Below are 23,276 nucleotides of genomic sequence, written 5' to 3'. Positions count from 1 at the left end.
AGGTGTGCTTCCTTCAAAGTCCAGGAAAGAATGACCCAACCTCCATGGTTTATAGAGAAAGGTACTTTTACTAGAAAATGAAGTGAACGCAACCAAGGAAAGCTGAAATTAAAGGCAATAGGCACGAAAATTGCATATAGAAAGCATCCCCTCCCACTGTCCATTGTAAATCATCCAATCCAAAGGTCTCCCAGGAATCAGGTGGAAGCACGTCTGGTAGCGTCATCAATCAGGAATGCCACGACGGTTGACCCGATAGCAACTTCAAAGATTCAGTTTCATTTCTTCCAAAGTCCTCCAGCACGCTTCCCCCCACCCCCGGCCCCCTCGCTCTCCCCACTCCCGTTTCTTATGGCAGCCAAAGCAGTAAATAAGTAAGTAAGTAAGCAGGAAAGTAACCCTGGGAGGAAGTAACAAGTTGGAAAGTTGGAAAAGGCTCTTTTCTATTTGCTTAAATATAAGCTATTCAGACATTTTGGAAGTTGAAAAAAATGTATCTGTGGTTAATTCCAAATGTTAAAGGTGAACATGGTTCCTGTAGTCTGCAATTTTTCTTCTGGAATATCCATGAACATGAAATTTTAGCTTTAGCCATTAACTCCTATACATTATCCTGTAGTCCTTTTTTGATGAAATGCTGATGACACACCCTTGGAAAATAAGTACTGAGGATCAATGCTAATCTGATTAATCTTTTAAGTCACCTATTTATACCATTAAAAAAATTTTAAATTTAAAAAAACAAAAGTTGGGATATTTGGGACATGTGATGCGACACCCAGAAAAATACGGCACACTTCATTTAATCCTCCAGGGAAAGTTTGAAGGCAAATGAGCTCCAGGCAGAAGAAGAACATCATGGCGTCAAAATCTAAGGGAGTGGTTTGGACAAAATTCAGCAGCACTTTTTCATGCGGCTATTGATAAAAATAGGATGGCCAACATGATCGCCAACATCTGATGATGAATATGGCACAAAAAGAAGATTTATATCATATCAAATGTTTCAAAAACTTCTCATCCTTCTAATGGTAGTGAAAGTAGTTTGAAGCCATTTTAAAAAATGTATCCTTTCTGCAAGTCAGACAGGAAGAAAGAGCTGAAAAATGCCAGAATCAGTAAAGTTCATTATTACCATAGTAAAAATAAAAAAAGGAGAGACCTTATGGATAATGAAGTGCACCCCTCATAATAATACTAATTTTAAAAAAACCTTGAATTCTGTCTAGGGATACTTGAAAAATGCTACAAAGAATGGCTGGACTGGTGTACTATTGAAATTAGAAATTTAAATTTACATAGAGGAGGGAAGGGAAGCTGAGGAAGACAGATCGGTCGTAGAGCTACAGAATGCACAAGAACAATGGTAGTTTGTTAGAAACTATTATATGTGTGGAGACCTTGCAACTAAGCGAAAATTGGCAAAAGATGTTTATGTTACCTTTCTATTATTAAATTTATTAATAAATTTATTCGCTGCCCATCTCACAGTTTGAGGCAAGTCTGAGCATCTTGTTCATAGCAATACTGACACTACCATTTTTTCCTTGTCAAAAGTCTTCTTACACAATGCGTTTTTTAAAATGAAACATTTTCCATTGTACATTTTACCCATCAAAGGGTAACAAGCAGGCATTTCCAAGAAGAGGAGATCACAGCAGGAGTTGCTAATAAGCATGGAGATCTTGTGATCAAAGCCACGATCCCTTTTCTCCTCAACTCAATATTCCTACAGCTCTTCTCCACCAGGTTCATCTGCAAGGCAGAATAGCTTTTCATTTGATATGTTACACTGCTTTTTTTCACTGGGCCTCGGGCCTACTCCCCACAAGCCCATCACCTATTTCACACGTAAATTTTCAAGATCTCATGGAAGCAGCCATCATTTTCAGTGCACCCACAATTCCTTAAGGTGGTCTGCACAGTGTTAAGGTAGCGAAACAGAGCAGTTTCTCCCTCTCCTGCATGACAATGACCCAGAAGTGGCCGCCATTTTGGTCCTGAGGCTGTCGTGGCAAAATGGCAGCCACTTCCACAAATCCACCTCAGGGCCCAGCGATGAATCCCAGGCCCAGCGAAAATAACGGCTGCTTCCATGAAAAAGTCATACAGCCGAGAGATTTCCGTCCTACCCTCCTTCCCCAATATAAGGTTCAGATGTCTTTAAAAGATACAGAGGAGGACGCTATGAGGCCTGGTACGGTTGGACTTCGACCTAAGGATTACAGGGACCCTGTTTTAGGAAGGAGAGGCCTGGAGAGACGCTGTGAGGGAAGGAAAGTCCTGGGGAGACCTAAGATATTGGGTTACGGGAAGCCTTTGAAAGGAAAGCTAAGTCTGCAATTAAGCAAAGCAGTCTCGTTTAACAGCTGCTGCAAGGTGTAATCGTAATTGGTAGGTCCCGTGACAGAATGGCCTAAGGCCTGCAGGGAGCCAGTGGGAGTGGGAAAAGGCCTAGGGGGTTACTCTGTGGGAAGGCTTGAGGGTGGAGCTTCCCCCGAACCGGAGCAAACCGGTAGCATTTCACCCCTGCCTTGGGGGAACCAAGCGTTGGGAACCAGAGCAATAGGTGTCTTGGGGGGTGGGGGTGGAGGAGGCCTAGGGATGCCTTGGGGGAACGAAGGGTGGGAACCAGAGCAATAGGTGTCTTGGAGGGTGGGGATGGAGGAGGCCTAGGGATGCCTTGGGGGAACCAAGGGTTGGGAACCAGAGCAATAGGTGTCTTGGAGGGTGGGGATGGAGGAGGCCTAGGGATGCCTTGGGGGAACCAAGGGTTGGGAACCAGAGCAATAGGTGTCTTGGGGGTGGAGGTGGAGGAGGGATCGGGATGCCTTGGGGGAACCAAGGGTTGGGAACCAGAGCAATAGCTTTGGTGGCGCAGCTGACTAAGTGCTGTTAAAGTAGCACCAGCTGCCTGCAATTACTGCAAGGTCAAATCTCACCATGCTCAAGGTTGACTCAGCCTTCCATCCTTTCGAGGTAGGTAAAATGAGACCCAGATTGTGGGGGCAATAAGGTGACTTTGTATAAAAAAAGAACACCACATGTGGGGGTCCGAAAGCCCTACTAAGCAGGTATATACAAAACTATGAAGGCTATTGCTTAACACATTGTAAGCCGCCCTGAGTCTCCAGAGAAGGGCAGCATATAAATCGAACCAATAAATAAATAGGTGTCTTGGGCGGCGGGGGTGAAGGAGGCCTAGGGATGCCTTGGAGGAACCAACGGTTGGGAACCAGAGCAATAGGTGTCTTGAGGGGTGGGGGTGGAGGAGGCCTAGGGATGCCCTGACGAAATACTGAAATCTTTCCCACAATCCGGACACTCGTACAGTTTCTCTTCTGTGTGAGTCCTCTGGTGATAGGAATATACCAGATAGGAATTGACACTGAAACGTTTCCCACAATCAGGACATTAAAAGCGTTTCTCTCCTGTGCGAGTCCTCTGGTGGCCAATGAGATGGGAACTCTGATTGAAACGTTTCCCACAATCAGGACATTAAAAGCGTTTCTCTCCTGTGTGAGTCCTCTGGTGGCCAATGAGATGGGAACTCTGTCTGAAACTTTTCCCACATTCAGGACATTCAAAGGGTTTCTCTCCTGTGTGAGTCCTCTGGTGGCCAATGAGATGGGAACTCTGATTGAAACTTTTCCCACACACAGGACATTCAAAGGGTTTCTCTCCTGTGTGAATCCTCTGGTGTATCACCAGGTAGGAATTCTGACTGAAACATTTCCCACAATCAGGGCATTCAAAGAGTTTCTCTCCTGTGTGAATCCTCTGGTGTATCACCAGGTAGGAATTCTGACTGTAGCTTTTCCCACATTCAGAACATTCAAAGGGCTTCTCTCCTGTGTGAGTTCTCTGGTGGTCAATGAGATGAGAACTCTGACTGAAACTTTTCCCACACTCAGGACATTCAAATGGTTTCTCTCCTGTGTGAGTTCTCTGGTGTATCATCAGGCTGGAATTAACACTGAAACCTTTCCCACAATCAGGACATTCAAAGGGTTTCTCTCCTGTGTGAGTCCTCTGGTGTTTCACCAGGCTGGAATTCTGACTGAAACTTTTCCCACACTCAGGGCATTCAAAGGGTTTCTCTCCTGTGTGAGTCCTCTGGTGTTTCACCAGGCTGGAATTCTCACTGAAACCTTTCCCACAATCAGGACATTCAAAGGGTTTCTCTCCTGTGTGAATCCTCTGGTGTTTCACCAGGTAGGAATTCCGACTGAAGCTTTTCCCACATTCAGGACATTCAAACGGCTTCTCTCCTGTGTGAGTTCTCTGGTGTATCAGCAAGTTGGAATTGACACTGAAACCTTTCCCACAATCAGGGCATTCAAAGGGTTTCTCTCTTGTGTGTGTCCTCTGGTGTATCACCAGTTGGGAATTCTGACTGAAACTTTTCCCACACTCAGGACATTCAAAGGGTTTCTCTCCTGTGTGAGTTCTCTGGTGTATCAGCAGGTTGGAATTGACACTGAAACGTTTCCCACAATCAGGACATTCAAAGGGTTTCTCTCTTGTGTGAGTCCTCTGGTGTATCACCAGGTTGGAATTCTGACTGAAACATTTCCCACAATCAGGACATTCAAAGGGTTTCTCTCCTGTGTGAATCCTCTGGTGTATTAGCAGGCTGGAATTTTGACTGAAGCTTTTCCCACATTCAGGACATTCAAAGGGTTTCTCTCCTGTGTGAGTTCTCTGGTGTATCAGCAGGCTGGAATTCTCAGTGAAACCTTTCCCACATTCAGGACATTCAAAGGGTTTCTCTCCTGTGTGAGTCCTCTGGTGTCTTATCAAGTAGGAATTTGCTGTGTAACGTTTCCCACACTCAGGACACTCATATGGTTTCTCCCTGGTGTGAGTCCTCTGATGTATCACAAAGTTGCCATGCTTGCAAAAGCATTTACCACATTGGGAGCAGTTGTAGGGCATCTCTACTATGAGGATCCTTCTATGAATCGCAAGGGAGCTATTCTGACTAAAGTTTTGCCACATTTAGAGTATTTATATGGCCTTTGTTCACTGTGGATCCTCTTGTGATTTGAACTCTTTACTTTTCCCACAATAGGCACATCTATGGAGCTTTTCCATCACTGACATTCTTGAGGAGGTCAAAAATATGTGTGATTCCTTATTTTGTTGGTGCCTGCATTACTGGCTGCCATATGTGACTATGCAATTAATATTTTCTTCCCCACTGGCTTCCAGATATTTCCCTCTTTTTCTGAACGGAAAAATGATCTCCTTTGATCTTTTCAAGTAAGTATTCTTAAATTCTATATAATCTACTTTTTCGAACGGCAAATCTCTTCATGATTTTCTCTTTTCTGTCTCTTACCTGCTGATGAAGTAGATGAATTCTGCAGCTTTCTGAAGGAAATAGAAAATATTTTTATTTCTGCTTCAATTTGCTTTGCTTTTCAGTGTTGCTTGTTATTCTCAGTTGTCCAGTGTGCTTCTGTTGGCATCATCTTTGTCTGTAAGATTCAAAAGAAAGTGTAAGTTTTATTGTTTATGAAAGGGTTACAGAAGTTGTGAAAAAAAGAAGTACAGGTAATCCTTTAGGTACGACAGGCCATTCAACGAATTTCTGAAGTTACAACACTCCCCCAAATGCTAAATACGAATCTGCGCCAAAGTTGATTTTTTGCAGCGCCTCCCACCCCGAGGTCCTTGACTCCTTCACTGCAGAGATGCTGCAGCATACCCACCCACCTATTTCCCTTCCATCTTGCCCAGTCAGTCCTCACAATCCCCAGACCCCAGTATGTTGGCCTGCTTTGCAATATACTATGCATTCCTCCCCAACCCCACTCCCCCATCACCATTCACTTAGGAAATTTCTGATAAGCTCAGGAAGTCAGCTGGGCCACGTGGCATAATCAAGAAGAAGAAATATAAACTCTTTTGTTTCCATGATAATCCTTTCACTCCAGCCAGCATAAATCGTTAGTGATTTACCCTGGCTGAGGAGGAAAGGATTGCCATGGAAGCAAAAGAGATGAGATTTCTTCTTTGCTCTACCAGCACAACACTAATGTAAAGCAGTGCTAGCGGGGCTAAGAAGAAATCAGGCCTATTTTGCTTCCATTGTAATCCTTTTCCTTACAGTTAGCGCAAACTACTAGGATTTCTTCTTAGCAATACCAGCACTAGTTTTATGCTGGCAAAGAGATCTAAGAAGATTTTGTCGTCGTTTACACTGGCTGGGGAGGAAAGGATTGTCATTAAAACAAGAGATCAAATGTCTTCTTTGCTCTATCAGCGCTAGCTCTACACTAGTCTTACGCTGGTAGAACAAAGAAGAAATCCTATCTCTTTTGCTTCCATGCCAATGATCCCAAGCTCACCAGCAAATCTACAACAGAATGGCTGAAAAAGAAAAGAATCAAGGTGTTGCAATAGCCAAGTCCAGACTTCAGCCCAATTGAAATGCTGCGGTGGGACCTCTCGAGAGGTGGGCATAAACAAATGCCCACAAACCTCAATGAACTGAAACAATGTTGTAAAGAAGAGTGGGCCAAAATTCCTCCACAACAAAGCAAGAGACTGTTTTTGGTCATACAGAAAACAATTCCTTGAAGTTATTGCTGCTAAAGGTGGCTCTATAAAATATTGAATCATAAGGTGTTAGTTTTCACACGTGGCTCCTCCATTTTGGCTTTCCTTTTGTAAAATACATGGTGACCAGTGGTGGGTTGCTACCGGTTCGGCCCGGTCCGGCTGAGCCAGTAGTAGCGGTGGCAGGAGGCTCCGCCCCCCCCGCCCCGACCTCATCAAATATGGTCTGTGCATGCGTAGAAGTGGTGCATGTGCATTAAGAAAGGTAAGGGAAACCCACCATTGATGATGACGTGATGTAATATGTCATGTGTTGTTATTCATCTGAAGTTGTATTTACCTACTTTTAAGAGTGTAAAGACCAGATGATTTTTAGTATCGCCTGATACATAAAACTATACAAAAACTATATCAAAGAGGGTGTACTTTGTTTTTCACATAACTGAATATCTGGAAGCACTAGGGATAGATTATTCAACTGCAGCTTATCCAACTGCAGAGAGAATTACATTTACACTTACAAATGTATATACGTGAGAAATCCATGTTTTCAGCCTGAAAAATGTCCCAAAATTGTTACAATTAAACCTTCTGAGCTAAATTTAGAGATGTGGGGGCTTTAACTGATGAAATGATGCCTAAAGCCTCTGGAAAATTTGAAACACCAGTTACACCGATGGAAGTCCTCAGCTCCAAATAAGAAAATACTGTCCTCCTGTCCACAATTCCTCTGGTGACATCCCCTTTCAAGGAGTCCTCACATTTGGGACTGGGATCTATGTCACTAAGCAGTCTGATCATGAAGCATGATGTCACATAACTGCCAACTTACATCTGTTCCTGTGGAGTGGTTAAGCAAACCACTGTGGGTTGTTAAAGGCAATTTCACATGACTGTCACTTGCAATTTCTTGCCATCATCATCCTCACTAACTTTGCCTATGAGAAACAAGCTGGGAAGGTCAAAAATGGGGATCATGATGGTGGGATGTTGTGACCATCATAAATGTGCATCGGTTGGCAGCATCCAAACCAAATAGCCCAACTTGCTTCTGGCCTCTCCTCCAACGTGCCCTCAACTCACCTTCCAGGTGATGCTTCAAGTTTTAGAAGAGCACAAAAGCTGCTCTGCAAGCCACCTTCCACCCATGAGGGATCCGGTACAGGAAGTTCCTCTGGGCTTCTCTTCTTCCTCAATCCTTTCTAGCAATACAGTACTTGATGGTTTTAACTCCTTTAAGGATCAACCACAGATGTAGCTACTGTATTGACGGCTTTGTAGTCGCAGAAGTGACCGCCATCTCCTGACCGGAGGCGAAAAAACACGCTTGTCCTGTCTCTGCCTAAGGCATTTTGCAAGATGTTGTCACTGATTATATGCTATCAAGTTGTTTTAGACTCCCAGCAACCTATCTTTGCAACAGAGCCAAGTAAAAGAGTGAAATGTGAAGCTACTTAAGCTTCTGAAGATTAGCTACATGCTGAGCCCTAAATGCTCATGAAGTTCTTACAGAATTACAGAGTAAGAGTTGGAAGGGACCAACTCTCCAAGCAGGAGAACCTATATCATCCCAGTCAAATGGCTCTCCAGTCTCCTCTTAAAAGCCTCCACTGATGGAACAACCACAGGTTGAGAGGCAATTTGTTCTACTGATTAATTGTTCTCACTGACAATTTCTTCTTAATTCTAGGTTGGATTTTTTTAAAATAATTCTCCCTGTTACTTTTAGTCCTACTTTCAGGCACTTTGGGGAATCGGTCGACCCCCTTTTCTGCGTCAGCCCCTCAACTGTTGAAAGACTGCTATCATGTCACCCTTAGCCGTTCTCTGCATTAAATTACACATACCCAGTTCCTGCACCCGCTCCTCGGATATTTTAGCCTCTGGTCCCCTCTATCTTTGCTGCTCTTTTCTGTGCACGATGTCTCAAAATCTTGTTTATATCACGGTGACTAAAACTGGATGCAATATTGCAAATGTGGTCTTACTATGGTTTTATAAAGTGATATTAATACTTCACGTGATCTTGATTCTATTCCTCTGTTACTGCAGCCCACCACTGCCTTGGCTCTATTAACAGCTGCCACACAACTGCTGGCTCCAATGTGATTGTCCACTAGGATTCCAAGATCCCTCTTGCAATTACTGCTATTGAGAATATTGATATTCTATAGCTGTGCAGATGGTAGACACAGAACTGCGACAAGACCAAGCCTGTGACTTACAGATAGTCCTCGCCTTACGACCAGCCATTTAGCAACCATTCAAAAAACAATTTATGACCCAGATTTGAACTTCTGAGGATTGGGGGGGAGGGGCCTCCACCCACGGTCACATGACATTTTGGATGCTTGGTAACCAGCCTGCAGTTGTGGTCTTTCATAGTATCCTGCAGTCACATGACCATGATTTACATTTTTGCCAGAAACCCATGCTTACATCCCTAGTGAACAATGGGTTTGCCTAATGATTGTAGCATTCACTTAACAACTGCCGTGTTTGAATGAAATTGAATCAACTGGGTAGGGAATCTATGAGTCACCAGAAAAAGGGATATGCAGAAGTAAACTCAAGTGCCCCACTGACCACTCAGTAACAGTAACAGAGTTGGAAGGGACCTTGGAGGTCATCTAGTCCAAGCCCCTGCTCACGCAGGAGACCTATACTAGGGATTTGAACCACTGAACTGCCAACCTTTCTAATCGACAAGCTCAGTGTCAGCCACTTAGCCACCTAGTTAGGCTGAGCCACCTAGTCAGGCTGTTTGTTTTACAATTGTTGCATGCGCTTAACAACTGCCACCAAATAGGTTGTAGAAAGTGCAATACAGATAGTACTCAACTATATAATTACCACTACTTCTCTGTGCTGCCTATTCTAAGTTATCCTAAATTTAGGCACTACTTTCTCCCACTGCTAACAAAATATCAATCATAGTTGTGGGAAATTTGAAAATAACTTTCACAATTGATTATACTGTTAAAACAGACAAAGCAATTTTAAAGACTAAAGCAGAAAAAAGAAAACTAATTCTGTATTCTTTTTTTAAAGAAACATGATACGCTCTCCCCACCCCGACTCCCAAATCAGGTAATGGAAAAGAGAAGGTAACCCTGGGAGAAAATAACAATTTGAAAAGTTTGTATGTATCTGTGGTTAATTCCAAATGTTAAAGGTGAACATGGTTCCTGTAGTCTGCAATTTTTACTCTGGAATATCCATGAACATGAAAATTTAGCTTTAGCCATTAATTCCTATACATTATCCCATAGTCCTTTTTTGATGAAATGCTGATGACACACCCTTGGAAAATAAGTAATGAGGATCAATGCTAATCTGAATAATCTTTTGAGTCACCTATTTATAACATTAAAAAAACCATTAAAATTAAAAAAACAAAAGTTGGGTTATTTTGGACATGTGATGCGACACCCAGAAAAATACGGCACACTTCATTTAATCCTCCAGGGAAAGATTGAAGGCAAATGAGCTCCAGGCAGAAGAAGAACATCATGGCTTCAAAATCTAAGGGAGTGGTTTGACAAAATTCAGCAGCACTTTTTCGTGCGGCTATTGATAAAAATAAGATCCCCAACGTGATCGCCAACATCTGATGATGGATATGGCACAAGAAGAGGAAGATTTATATCATATCAAATGCTTCAAAACTTCCCGTCCTTGTAATGGTAGTGAGAGTAGTTTGAAGTCATTTTTAAAAATGCATCCCTCCTTTCTGTAAGTCAGACAAGAACGAGCTGGAAAATGCCAGAATCAGTAAAGTTCATTATTAGCATAGTAAAAATAAAAAAAGGAGAGACCTTATGGATAAGGAAGTGCACCCCTCATAATAATACTAATTTAAAAAAACCTTGAAATATGCCTAATGATACTTGGAAAATGCCACAAAGAGTGGTTGGACTGGTGTAGAATTGAAATTGGAAATTTAAATTTACATTGAGGAAGGAAGGGAAGCTGAGGAAGACAGATTGGTCATAAAGATACAGAATGCACAAGTAAGTTAACAATGGTAGTTGGTTAGAAACTATTATATGTGTGGAGACCTTGCAACTGAGTGAGAGTTGACAAAAGATGTTTATGTTACCTTTTTATTATTAAATTTATTGATTAATAAATTTATTTGCTGCCCATCTCACAGTTTGAGGCAAATCTGAGTATCTTGCCTTACCCAACTGTTCATAGCAATACTGACACTACCCATTTTTTCCTTGTCAAAAATATTGTTCTTACACAATGCATTTTTTAAAATGAAACATTTTCCATTGTACATTTTTTCCCCTCATATCACAAACTCAAAGGGGAATGCAACACATACGTCAGCAATATGGTGCTGCTGTCACCCAGCAGCCATCAAAGGGTAACAAGCAAGCATTTCCAAGAAGAGGAGATCACAGCAGGAGTTGCTAATAAACCTGGAGATCTTGTGATCAAAGCTGTTATGTACTGAGCAGGTTCCCCAGGTTGTGCCCCCTGTTGGAACAGATAGTAGGGTAATGCTTTGTGATTGGTTATCCACGCTGACAGCCGGTATATAAGAGCTGTCAGCGATTGTTCGAGTTGAGTTCTGAGTTCTGAGGAGATCGTTCAGAGTCTCCTGTTCAAGTTAATAAAGAAGTTACCTCAGAGGTTAATGTCGTGTGAAGAGACTATTTGTCAGTATTTATTACTGGCGACGAGGGTGGGATCATCGGACCGGGCAGAATAAACGTCTGTGATTGAACCTTGCTGAGGTAACTGTGAAACGAGACACACAATGGCTGCATCACATAATTTCGCTCCATTCAACCAAGGCAAAGAAACGTGGGACGCCTATGTAGCCCGTTTCAAGTGCTTCTTAATAGCCAACGACTACACTAATCTGTCTTCAGAGAGGAAGAGGGCATATTTCCTTAGTTTTTGTGACACAGAGATGTTCGATACAGCCATGACCCTTATGGCTCCCCAATCCATACATGCTGGAACTTGGGAGGAATTCATGGGCAAACTTAAGAGACACTATGCGCCAGCCCCATCCAGAATTGCCCGGCGTCAGCATTTCTACCATCGCGACCAAGCCCCGGATGAATCAATCAACCAATATGTCGCGGCGTTGCGTAGGGCCACCCGCCATTGCGAATTTGACAATTTAGATGATTACCTGCTAGACTGCCTTGTGAGTGGAGTGCGCGATCAAAATTTGAAACAGTATTAAATTATCAAGTAGGAAGTATAAGAATTATAAAGTAAAAATAGAGGAAAAGAAGAAATTGATAAAAGAACTGGAAAATAGATTCCTAGTGACTAAGGATAGAAAATTATGGGAGGAACTTAAAAAATTGAAAAATAAAGAAATAGCGGAAGATACAGAAATAGTTAAAAAAAATTAAGCTATTTAAAAAGAGAATTTTTTGAATATGGTAATAAAAATTCAAAATTATTAGCAAGAATGGCGAAAGATAAAAAAGAAAAAAGAGAAATAGGTGTCCTAATAGATGAAAAAGGTAAGAGATGTTATAAAAAATTAGAGAAATGTGAAATTGTTAAAAAGTTTTTTCAAGAATTATATCTTAAAAAAGAAATTGATAATTGCAAATTAAAAAATTTCTTAGAAAAATATGGTCAGAAGAAAATTGATAATAAACATAAAGAAAAAATGGAAAAGGATATTACCTCTGAGGAAATTAAAGATGTGATTCAGAAGCTAAAATTTGGAAAATCTCCAGGTGAGGATGGGTTACCAGCAGAATTTTATAAAGAGTTTAAAGAAATTTTGATCCCAAAACTACAGAAATTGTATAATAAAATATTACATGGAGATGATATTCCCATGTCCTGGAATAGAACAATTATATCCTTAATCCCGAAACCAGCTAAAGATTTAGAAAAGATTGAATCCTATCGGCCCATTTCCTTGATCAACCAAGATGCTAAGATATTTACTGCAATTCTAGCAAATAGATTGAATAATTTTATAGATAAATATATAAACTATAATCAAGTAGGTTTTGTTAAAGGGCGTTATATGTGTGATTTAGTTAGAAGAGTATTAAATGTTATTGATATTGCTGAGAATAACGGTGATAAGTTAGGTATTCTTGCCTTGGATATTTTTAAAGCCTTTGATTCTATACAATGGGATACTATAAAAGAAATGATTTCTGCATTAGGATTTGGTAATAAATTTATTCATATTATTTCCAAATTGTACCAGAGGGGTACGGCAAGAGTGAAGGTAAATGGTATATTTACACAAGATATAAATTTGGAAGCAGGGACAAGACAAGCCTTTGGAAGGAAAGCCTAAGTGTGCAATTAAGCAAAGCAGTCTCGTTTAACAGCTGCTGCAAGGTGTAATCGTAATTGGAAGGCCCCGTGACAGAATGGCCTAAGACCTGCAGGGAGCCAGTGGGAGTGGGAAAAGGCCTGGGGGTTACTCTGTGGGAAGGGCTGGGGAGGGGGGGGAGGAAAAGCCTCGTGGGACGATGTACGGGAGGAAAAGGCCTTGAGGCAGTGATGAAATCTGAACCGGTTTGCTATCAGTTCGCTGGCCACGCATGTGCACACTGCATGCACAGTGCACACCAAAAGGAGACTTGGGAAGGTAAGTAGAACAGTGAGGGGAGGGGAATCAGCTGTGACACACGGTTTTGCTTTGCTAGAAAGCAGAAAATACTGCTTTCTAGCAAAGCTAAACTGTGCAACACGGTTGGCATGCACTGTTATGGAGAGAGAACAGTATAAGTATTTTAAGAGACATTATTTAAGGCGAATATTGCTGGAAACCTGGGACATAATTAGAGGAAAATTTTATACCAAGATCCCAACCTGGTTCTCAGCAAGAGAAGCGACGATATATCCAACAACTCTTAAACAGGATAATATTTATAGATATAAAGAGCTTGTGGATGCCCAAAGGATATTAAGATCTAGGGAAAATTTGGCTGATAAAGGAATTAGGCTAGATTGGTGGACCTATGGTATAGTTCAATCTCGTTACAGGAAGGATAGAGATAATTACGGGATACATGTGATGGAACAGAGTTTTGATAAAATATTAATGGGAGAGGACCATAAATACATAACTAAAATGTATGCACAATTGCTTGAGCGAATGATAGGAGGTTGTAAAAGACACTATGATTGCCTGGAAGAGGAATTTTGGATACTCGATTCCTTTAGAAAAATGGCAACAAATGTGGAGGAAAAATATTACAATGACTACGGCAATGTCTTTCAAGGAAAATGCATATAAAATGTTGTATAGGTGGCACCTCCCACCAGCAAGAATTGCTAAAATGTTTCCGGGTGTATCAGAGTTATGTTGGAAATGTGGGAAAACCAGAGGTGCGTATTTCCATCAATGGTGGACTTGTATAATGGCAAAGAGGTATTGGAGAAGGATTAGGAATTGGATTAAGGAAATTACTAATGTGGACCTCCAATGGAAACCTGAGATATATTTACTAGGTATTCGCCCAGAGGGGCTGAGTAAGAAAAAATGGTATCTCACTCTACATATTTTAGTCGCAGCTAGAATAGTGTTCGCCCAACAGTGGAAAGAAAAGATACCGGCTAGTGCCCAAATTATAAATAAAGTATTAGAGTGCGCTGAAGTGGAATGACGTATAGGTTGAAAGAAAAAGAGGATTCTGAATTTTTTCAAAGTTGGGACAGTTGGTATCGGTGGTTGAATAAAAGGATTGAGATGAAGTGAGGGCCTAAGTCAATATGAGGAGAGATATACTTATCTAGATTGAAAGAGAATTGTATGAAAACCATACTTGGGGATTATTTACTTTATTCTGTGTTGTGGGCATAATTATTTATTAATGAGGGCAGGAATATTATCTGCAGGGATAGACATGACTGTATGTTTAGTGTTATGAATGGGGGAGGGAGGGAGAGGAATGTATGGTTTTTGTTTTTATGTATAATCAATGTTTTTGTCTTATGTTGATTTTAACTTGAAAAACTTAATAAAATTTATTTTTTAAAAAAAGAAATAATCATACAGCCGAGAGATTTGTGTCCTACCCATCTTCCCCAATGTAAGGTTCAGATGTCTTCAAAAGATACAGAGGAGGACGCTATGAGGCCTGGTAGGGTTGGACTTTGATCTAAGGACTACAGGGACCCTGTTTTAGGAAGGAGAGGCCTGGGGAGACTCTGTGAGGGAAGGAAAGTCCTGGGGAGACCTAAGAGATGGGTTATGGGAGGCCTTTGGAAGGAAAGCCTAAGACTGCAATTAAGCAAAGCAGTCTTGTTTAACAGCTGCTGCAAGGTGCAATCCTAATTGGTAGGCCCCGTGACAGAATGGCCTAAGGCCTGCAGGGAGCCAGTGGGAGTGGGAAAAGGCCTCGGAGGTACTCTGTGCGGAGGCCTGGTGGGGGGGGGCTTCCCCTGAACCGGAGCAAACCGGTAGCATTTCACCCCTGCCTTGGGAGAACCAAGGGTTGGAAACCAGAGCAATAGGTGTCTTGAGGGGTGGGGGTGAAGGAGGCCTAGGGATGCCTGGGGAGAACCAAGTGTTGGGAACCAGAGCAATAGGTGTCTTGGGGGGTGGGGATTGAGGAGGCCTAAGGTTGTCTGGGGGGAAGCACGCAAGCCTGGGCCTGGGCTAAGCCTCGGAGACTTTTCCTGAAGACTGAGGTAGCCAGTGTCCTATTTAGCAACTTGCACATTCATTTAATAGCTGCATAACAGACAGCATGGGATGGGGTTAGTTAACCAAAGCACTGTTGCCATTGCTAAATGAATTTATAATAGTTGGTTCTCATCACAGTTGTATCTCGAGTATTACTTGTATGCTGGCTGGGAAATTGTGAGGTTCAAAACCGGGAGTTCAGCAAGATAGAAGGCTGAAACTCCACATCGGAATTTCATAATCAAAAAACACCACCCAAAGGCCTGTTTGCAGAAATTCCACAACTTCTGCAAAAGGAAAACAACAAGAAAGTACTGCTGATAATCAGAAACACGTAGTTAGCCTTTATCAAACTAATATTTTCCATTTTTCTCTCTCCACCTACAGGTCTAATCCTGAGATCTTTTGATTAAAAAGAATCAGGCCAGAATTTAAATAATCAATTCCTCATCTATACTCCAAATGGGAGATCAGAAATGAATTTCAAGCTTTCTCTAAACTGTTCAATATTTGCCTCATGTGCATTTTCTTGTGAGCAATCAGAGATGATTTACGCCTAAAGCATTGTTCACAAGATGGACATTGGAAAGGTTTCTCTCCTGTGTGAGTCCTCTGGTGGCCAATGAGGTGGGAACTCTGACTAAAACATTTCCCACAATCAGGAAATTCAAAGGGTTTTTCTCCTGTATGAATCCTCTGGTGTATCACCAGGTAGGAATTCTGACTGAAACGTTTCCCACAATCAGGACATTCAAAGGGTTTCTCTCCTGTGTGAGTCCTCTGGTGTTTCACCAGGCTGGAATTTTGACTGAAACGTTTCCCACAATCAGGACATTCAAAGGGTTTCTCTCTTGTGTGAGTTCTCTAGTGTATCACCAGGTGGGAATTCTGACTGAAACTTTTCCCACACTCAGGACATTCAAAGGGTTTCTCTCTTGTGTGAGTTCTCTAGTGTATCACCAGGTGGGAATTCTGACTGAAACTTTTCCCACACTCAGGACATTCAAAGGGTTTCTCTCCTGTGTGAGTCCTCTGGTGTTTCACCAGGCTGGAATTGTCACTGAAACTTTTCCCACAATCAGGACATTCAAAGGGTTTCTCTCCTGTGTGAGTCCTCTGGTGTTGAATCAGGGTGGAATTGAGACTGAAACCTTTCCCACAATCAGGACATTCAAAGGGTTTCTCTCCTGTGTGAGTCCTCTGGTGTATCACCAGGTGGGAATTTGCAATGAAACATTTCCCACAAACTGGACACTTGTATGGCTTCTCCCTGGTGTGAGTCCGCTGATGTATCACAAACTTGCCATGCTTGCAAAAGCATTTACCACATTGGGAGCAGTTGTAGGTCATCTGTCCTATGTGGATCCTTCTATGAATCACAAGGAAGCTATTCTGACCAAAGCTTTTGCCACATTCAGAGGATTTATATGGCTGATCTCCAGTGTGGATCTTCTTGTGATTTGAACTCTCTACTTTTTCCCACAATAGGCTTTCTGAAGGAAATGGAAAATATTTTTTTTTATTTCTGCTTCAATTTGCTTTGCTTTTCAATGTTGCTTATTATTCTCAGTTGTCCAGTGTTGTTATATTGGTAGCTTTGTCTGTAAGATTCAAATGAAAGTGTAAATTTTGTTGTTTATAAAAAGGTTGCAGAAGATGTAAAGAAAAGTAGTACAGGTAATCCTTGAGGTAAAACAGGCCATTCAACGAAAGTTCAAAGTTACTACACCCATACTGTTATGTAAATAGGTTTGTTTGGCGGGAAGTTTGAATTAACTGACCCTCAGCTGATTGGCTGACCACTACTGTTGTAAGGTATATAAAGGGAGCTGGCTCCCAGGTTGAGTTGCTGGAGTCTCACCATATAATAAAGAGCTGTTGTCACGAACTACTCTGGCTTGTTGCGTCCTCATTCACCCAACTTAACATTGGCGACGAAGGTGGGATTTTGAGGCCAGAAGCAGAGGAGAGCTGAAGCCACACTCGAGAAAGAGCTGAAGCCACGTTCAGAGAGGGGACCGGAGACCGCAACAGAATCCAGCCAGGCGAGCGAGCGGAGCACAGGAGAATCCCCGAAACGATGTCTGCCTACACCCCGCCAGCGCCTTTCGACCCCAAGGAAGAGAAGTGGGGATCCTACATGTCTCGGTTCGAGTGCTTCATGGTGGCAAACGACATGCAGGGGCTACCGGACGTTCGGAAGAAAGCCCTGTTCCTGAGCCACTGCGGGCCAAGGGTCTTCGACACAGCCGAAGCATTGTCAGAGCCGAATTCGGTCCACAACATTTCCTGGTCGACGCTACAGACCCTGCTGAAAGACCACTATGCACCAACGCCATCAAAGTACGTCCAACGCTATGATTTCCGGCAACGGCTACAGCAGGAGGGCGAATCGATCAGCGAGTACATCGCTGCCCTGCGTAAGGCCGCAACCCAATGTGAGTACCGAGACTTGGATGAGATGCTCCTAGAGCAACTAATTTGCGGAGTGAGAGATAGCCGACTCCAGCGAAGGCTGCTTGCGAGGTCAAACCTGACCCTACTCATCGCGCTAGACGAGGCCAGGGCACAAGAGTCATCAACAAAGGCTGCAGAGAGACTAAAGAGCTCCCACTTAACCAGAACAACGCAAAAGATGGCACCAGTGCACCGAGAGGCCACAAGCACCGCGAGCGAAGGGGAGTCTGAAGAAGAAGTCTACCGCACCGAGCAGTCCCGCACAGCCCGCAGAGAGCCCAGAGACGGATGCGCCAGCTGCGGAGGGTCCCACTCACAACAAAACTGTAAGTTCAGGGACGCCATTTGCCGTTCCTGTGAAAAAAGGGGCCACATCGCTCGGGTCTGCAGATCCAAGGCACACCAGAGCTACAAACCACGTGGCCAACCCTTCCAATCAAAGCTGGCACCACACCGAAGGCCCAACAGAGATGGCGGAAACCGGAAGGGCGCGAAATTTGAAGACGCTGGGGCCTACACCATCCGCATCGCAGAGACCTGCACCTCGCCCGGAGAAAAGACCTACACCACGGTCGAGATCGAGGGACAGGAGTGCCAGATGGAGATCGACACGGGATCACCGATATCCATCATGTCATGGGAAAACCTAAAGAAAATCATCCCCAGCGCACGCAAGCGACAGCTCCAGCCACAGCAACGCAGATTGAAGGACTACCAGGGGAACCGCATACCCGTCGAAGGAAGAGGCGAGTTCCAAGTACAGTACGGGGAGTTTACCGAGAAACTGCCCCTCACCATAGTCAGCGACAACCTCCCAAGCCTCCTGGGCATGGACTGGTTTAGAGCCCTAGGCATGGGATTCACCGGAGTGAGAAACGTTAGAAGCACCCTGAAGGAAGACCTGATGCAGAAGTTCCAAGACGTGTTCGACGAAAGGCTGGGCAAGTATGTGGGGACCCCGATTTCGTTTAACCTCAACCCCAATATTGCACCCATCCGCTTAAAGCCTAGGCGGGTACCGTTCGCCCTGAAGCCCAAAATTGACATTGAACTGGACAAATTAATCAAACAAGGGGTGCTTGTTCCAGTCGACCACGCCAAATGGGAGACCCCAATTGTTACGCCGGTAAAGCCGGACGGATCAGTGCGCATATGCGCTGATTATAAATGCACAATTAATAAGGCCCTGCAGCAGAGCGCCTATCCAGTGCCCATCATTCACCATTTGTTGCATTCCCTGGGCCCCGGCAAGATCTTCGCAAAACTCGATCTTGCGCAGGCGTACCAGCAACTGCCGGTAGATGGCGCTACCGCAGAGGCACAGACTATCGTAACCCACAGAGGGGCCTTCAAGTGCACCCGCTTGCAATTCGGAGTAAGCGTAGCCCCCGGACTTTTCCAAAGTACCATGGAGCGGCTACTACAAGGGATCCCCGGGGTGGTGCCCTATTTTGATGACGTGCTCATTACCGCCGACAATGAGCAGCAATTAAGAGAAAGACTGAGGGGAGTCCTAAGGAAATTCAGGGACGCAGGACTCAGAGTAAAATGAAATAAATGCATGATCGCAGTTCCCTCAGTCGAATTCCTAGGGTACAGGGTAGATGGCACCGGCATACACCCCCAGAAAGCAAGATCAGGGCAATCAGAGAAGCACCCACCCCCAAAGACAAGGCAGAGTTACAGGCCTTCCTGGGACTATTAAACTTTTACGCCATCTTCCTTAAAGACAAGGCAACAGTGGCAGAACCCCTACATAGACTGTTAACCAAGAAAGCCACATGGAAATGGGGGAAGGCTGAAGACAGGGCATTCACCGGCATCAAAAAACTGTTATCAGCTGAAAGCTTTTTAATACAATACAATGCAACGCTTCCCCTTGTTCTAGCATGTGATGCGTCCCCGTTCGGGGTGGGAGCCGTCCTGAGCCACAGACTCCCGAATGGCCTAGAAGTGCCCATTGCGTACTACTCCCGGACTCTATCAAGCGCCGAGCGAAATTATAGCCAGTTCGACAAGGAGGCCCTCGCCGCCGTTTCGGGAGTAAAGAAATTCCACGAGTACTTGTTCGGGAGGGACTTTGAACTAATCACCGACCATCGACCGCTCCTGGGTCTCCTCGCGGGAGATCGACCAACCCCGGCAGCACTATCGCCCAGGATGACACGCTGGGCCATCTTCCTCGCAGCATACTCCTATCGCCTGGTACATCGACCAGGGGCGGACATGGGCAATGCAGACGCACTCAGCCGATGCCCACTACCTGACGGCCTAGAAGACCCCACACCCGGCATCCCCATCCTGCTGATAGACGTTTTGGACTCTGGGCCCATAACATCAGCCGAGGTTGCGAGAGCCTCAACCAAAGACCACGTGATCCGGACAGTCGCAAGTTGGGTCATGAGGGGGTGGCCGGAAAAGATTGGGAGCGGGGAATTTAAACCGTTCGCAGGAAAACGGGACGAGCTGACAATGCAAGGGGGGTGTTTGCTATGGGGCGATCGGGTTGTTATTCCTTTACGTTTACGGGAAAAGGTTTTAACATTGTTGCATGAGGGGCACCCTGGTATTGTAAGAATGAAGGGGCTAGCCAGGAGCTACGTCTGGTGGCCCAGCATGGACACAGACATTACCGAGTGGGTGGGGAGATGCCAGCCCTGCCAAGAGTCCAGATCAGATCCACCAACGGCGCCCGTGAGAGAGTGGGAAAGGCCCCAGGGACCCTGGTCCAGGATACACATTGATTTTGCAGGCCCATTTCACGGACAGAACTTCATGGTCGTTGTAGACGCATTCTCCAAGTGGTTGGAGATCAAGCTAATGAAGGCCACTACCACCGACGCAACCATCAGGGAGCTGAGACAGTTATTCGCCACCCATGGGTTACCGGACATCCTAGTGTCAGATAATGGGCCACAATTCACCGCGACACAATTCGAGGGCTATTTAGCAGGACTAGGGATCAGACATGTCCTTTCAGCCCCGTTTCATCCGGCCAGTAACGGACAGGCAGAGAGATTTGTAAGGTCAGCAAAGGAGGCCCTTTCACGTTTAAGCCCCGGAGACTGGCAGGAAAGGATACATAAGTTTTTAATAGCGCAGCACTCCACACCCTGTACAGCCACAGGCCGAAGCCCAGCAGAACTATTAATGGGACGGAAACTCCGAGGAATACTAGATAGGCTCAACCCCAATTACTCTCCAGAGGTTTTCAAGGGGGGGAGAGGAAGCTTAGAGAATTCACCATAGGAACACCGGTTCATGCTAGAAACTATGGACAGGGCCCACTCTGGGAAGCCGGGACAATCACAGAAATCACGGGGCCCAAATCATACAGGGTAGATATGGGGGACGGGAGAGTTTGGCGCAGACACATTGACCAGCTAAGAAAACGGGTAACCACAGACACCGACGACAAGTTAGACGACCCCATCTCTGACCATGACTACCAGCCAGAAGCACAAAACACGAGCCCAAGTAGAGCGGAGGACTTAGCTGAGGATTCTGGTATCCAGCGCCGCCCCATCGAGGTAGTCCAAACAGCCAGAGAAGTCGCCGCCCACGAGGAGGTCCCGGAGGCCTCATTGGCGGAGCAGGGAGAAACAGAAAGTCCCTCCGACCTGCTCGACGCCGCCCCTCCGACTGAACTGCGCAGGTCAACTAGGACTCATACACGCCCTAGTCACCTGAGAGACTTTGTATGTAAATAACACCCCAAGTGACTTCTGGGAGGGGAGGAGTGTTATGTAAATAGGTTTGTTTGGCGGGAAGTTTGAATTAACTGACCCTCAGCTGATTGGCTGACCACTACTGTTGTAAGGTATATAAAGGGAGCTGGCTCCCAGGTTGAGTTGCTGGAGTCTCACCATATAATAAAGAGTTGTTGTCACGAACTACTCTGGCTTGCTGCGTCCTCATTCACCCAACTTAACACATACACCCAATGCTAAATACAAATCTGTTTCAAAGTTGAAATTTTGCAGCCTCCCTCCCAATGGTCCATCAACCAGCTGCAGCCTACCCTCCCACCTATTTCCCAAACATCTTGCCCGCTCAGTCCTCAAAGGCCCCAGACCACAGTACATTGGCCTGCTTTGTCAATATCTTTGCTTCTAGGTATTGCTCCCCAACCCCACTCTCCTTCTTCATTCACTTACTTAATTTTTACCGAGCTCGAGAAGTCAACTGAGCTACCTGGCAGAATCAAGAAGAAGACTTACGATCTCTTTTGTTTCCATGGCAATCCTTTCACCCCACCCAGCATAAATTGGTAGTGATTTACCTTGCCTGGGGAGGAAAGGATTCCCATGGAAGTAAAAAAGATGAGATTTCTTCTTTGCTCAACCAGTGTTAGACTAGCATAAAGCTAGCACTGGTGGCGCTAAGGAGAAATCATGTCTATTTTGCTTCCATTGCAATCTTTTCCAGCCAGCATAAGCTCCTACAATTTCTTCTTAGTTTCACCAGCACTAATTTTATGCTGGCAATGCTAAAAAGAGATCGTAGTGGTTTACCCTGGCTGGGGAGGAGAATATTGCCATGGAAACAAAAGAGATCGGATTTCTTCTTCTCGCTATCAGCGCTAGGTTTACTCTAGTCTTTTGCTGGTAGAGCGAAGAAGAAACCCCATCACTTTTGTTTCCATGCCAGTCCTTTTCCCTCCACAGCCAGAGTAGACCACTATGATATCTTCTTAGCTCCAGGAGCATAAAACTAGCACCGGCAGAGCTAAGAAGTAGCTAAGAAGAAATCATAGTAGTTTATGCTGGTTGAGGCAAAAGGATTGCCATGGAAACAAAAGAGATTGGATTTCTTCTTCTTGATTGTGCCATGTGGCCCACCGAGGGAATGGCCTTCTCTACTCTGACTTCCTGAGCTCAACAAAATGTAAGTAAGCAAATGGTGATGGGGTGGAGTGGGAAACCAAGGGGCAGGAGGCAGGGCATGGGGTATCCTAGACTCAAAGAGAAGGGTTAAGGGGGACATGATAGCTCCTCTTCAATTATAAAATAATCTTTATTAAATATTTACAATAAAATTAACACACAATAATGGTTGAAAAGCAATATAGGAAGCGAAATATAGAAACACATAAACACAAGACTAAAACCAAACAACAAACATGACTAACCGAGAGTTAAGCTCACTCTCCAATTAATATTAACTAATATCATCCTAGCCAAACATTTCAATGCAATAAAGTTCTTTTTACTAACTACAAAACAATTGGTCTGTTTTTATCAAAATTATAGAGAGTTATAAAGCCTAGTAAATATCTAGTTAATCTAATTAGATGATCTTATCACCCTTCTCCTAAGTTTAACCTTCTTTTGAGCCAAACAAAACTTCTGTCCCAACTTCTATTATATATTGAATCTTTCTTGTCTTTTAAGATATACATTAGCCTGTCCATCTCAGCACATCGGAGAATCTTGTTTATTATCAGATGATCAGGGGGCATATCTGCATCTTTCCACTGTTTTTTTTTTTTAATTTGATTTATATGCCGCCCTTCTCCGGAGACTCAGGGCGGCTTACAATGCGTTAAGCAATAGCCTTCATACTTTTGTATATTTATACAAAGTCAGCTTATTGCCCCCACAAACTGGGT

The 23,276-nt window shown here is 44.1% G+C and overlaps 2 pseudogenes across 1 annotated transcript; one reads left to right on the top strand and one right to left on the bottom strand.

Moving 5' to 3' along the window:
- Positions 1-48: 48 nt before the first annotated feature.
- Positions 49-19,441, bottom strand: LOC132711722 (uncharacterized; annotated as a pseudogene). The gene is made up of 2 exons (XR_015732003.1): positions 15,698-19,441; positions 49-5,001 (listed from the first exon to the last, which is right to left on the bottom strand). The product of XR_015732003.1 is annotated as an uncharacterized LOC132711722 (transcript).
- LOC148115794 (uncharacterized) lies at positions 17,289-21,537 on the top strand (annotated as a pseudogene).
- Positions 21,538-23,276: the final 1,739 nt, after the last annotated feature.

The sequence above is a fragment of the Pantherophis guttatus genome, chromosome 2 (assembly GCF_059756535.1).
Source record: "Pantherophis guttatus breed Tessera chromosome 2, ASM5975653v1, whole genome shotgun sequence".
Classification (NCBI taxonomy): domain Eukaryota; kingdom Metazoa; phylum Chordata; class Lepidosauria; order Squamata; family Colubridae; genus Pantherophis; species Pantherophis guttatus.
The sequence above is the reverse complement of the archived record's forward strand: the minus strand, read 5'-3'. Positions and strand labels throughout refer to the sequence as shown.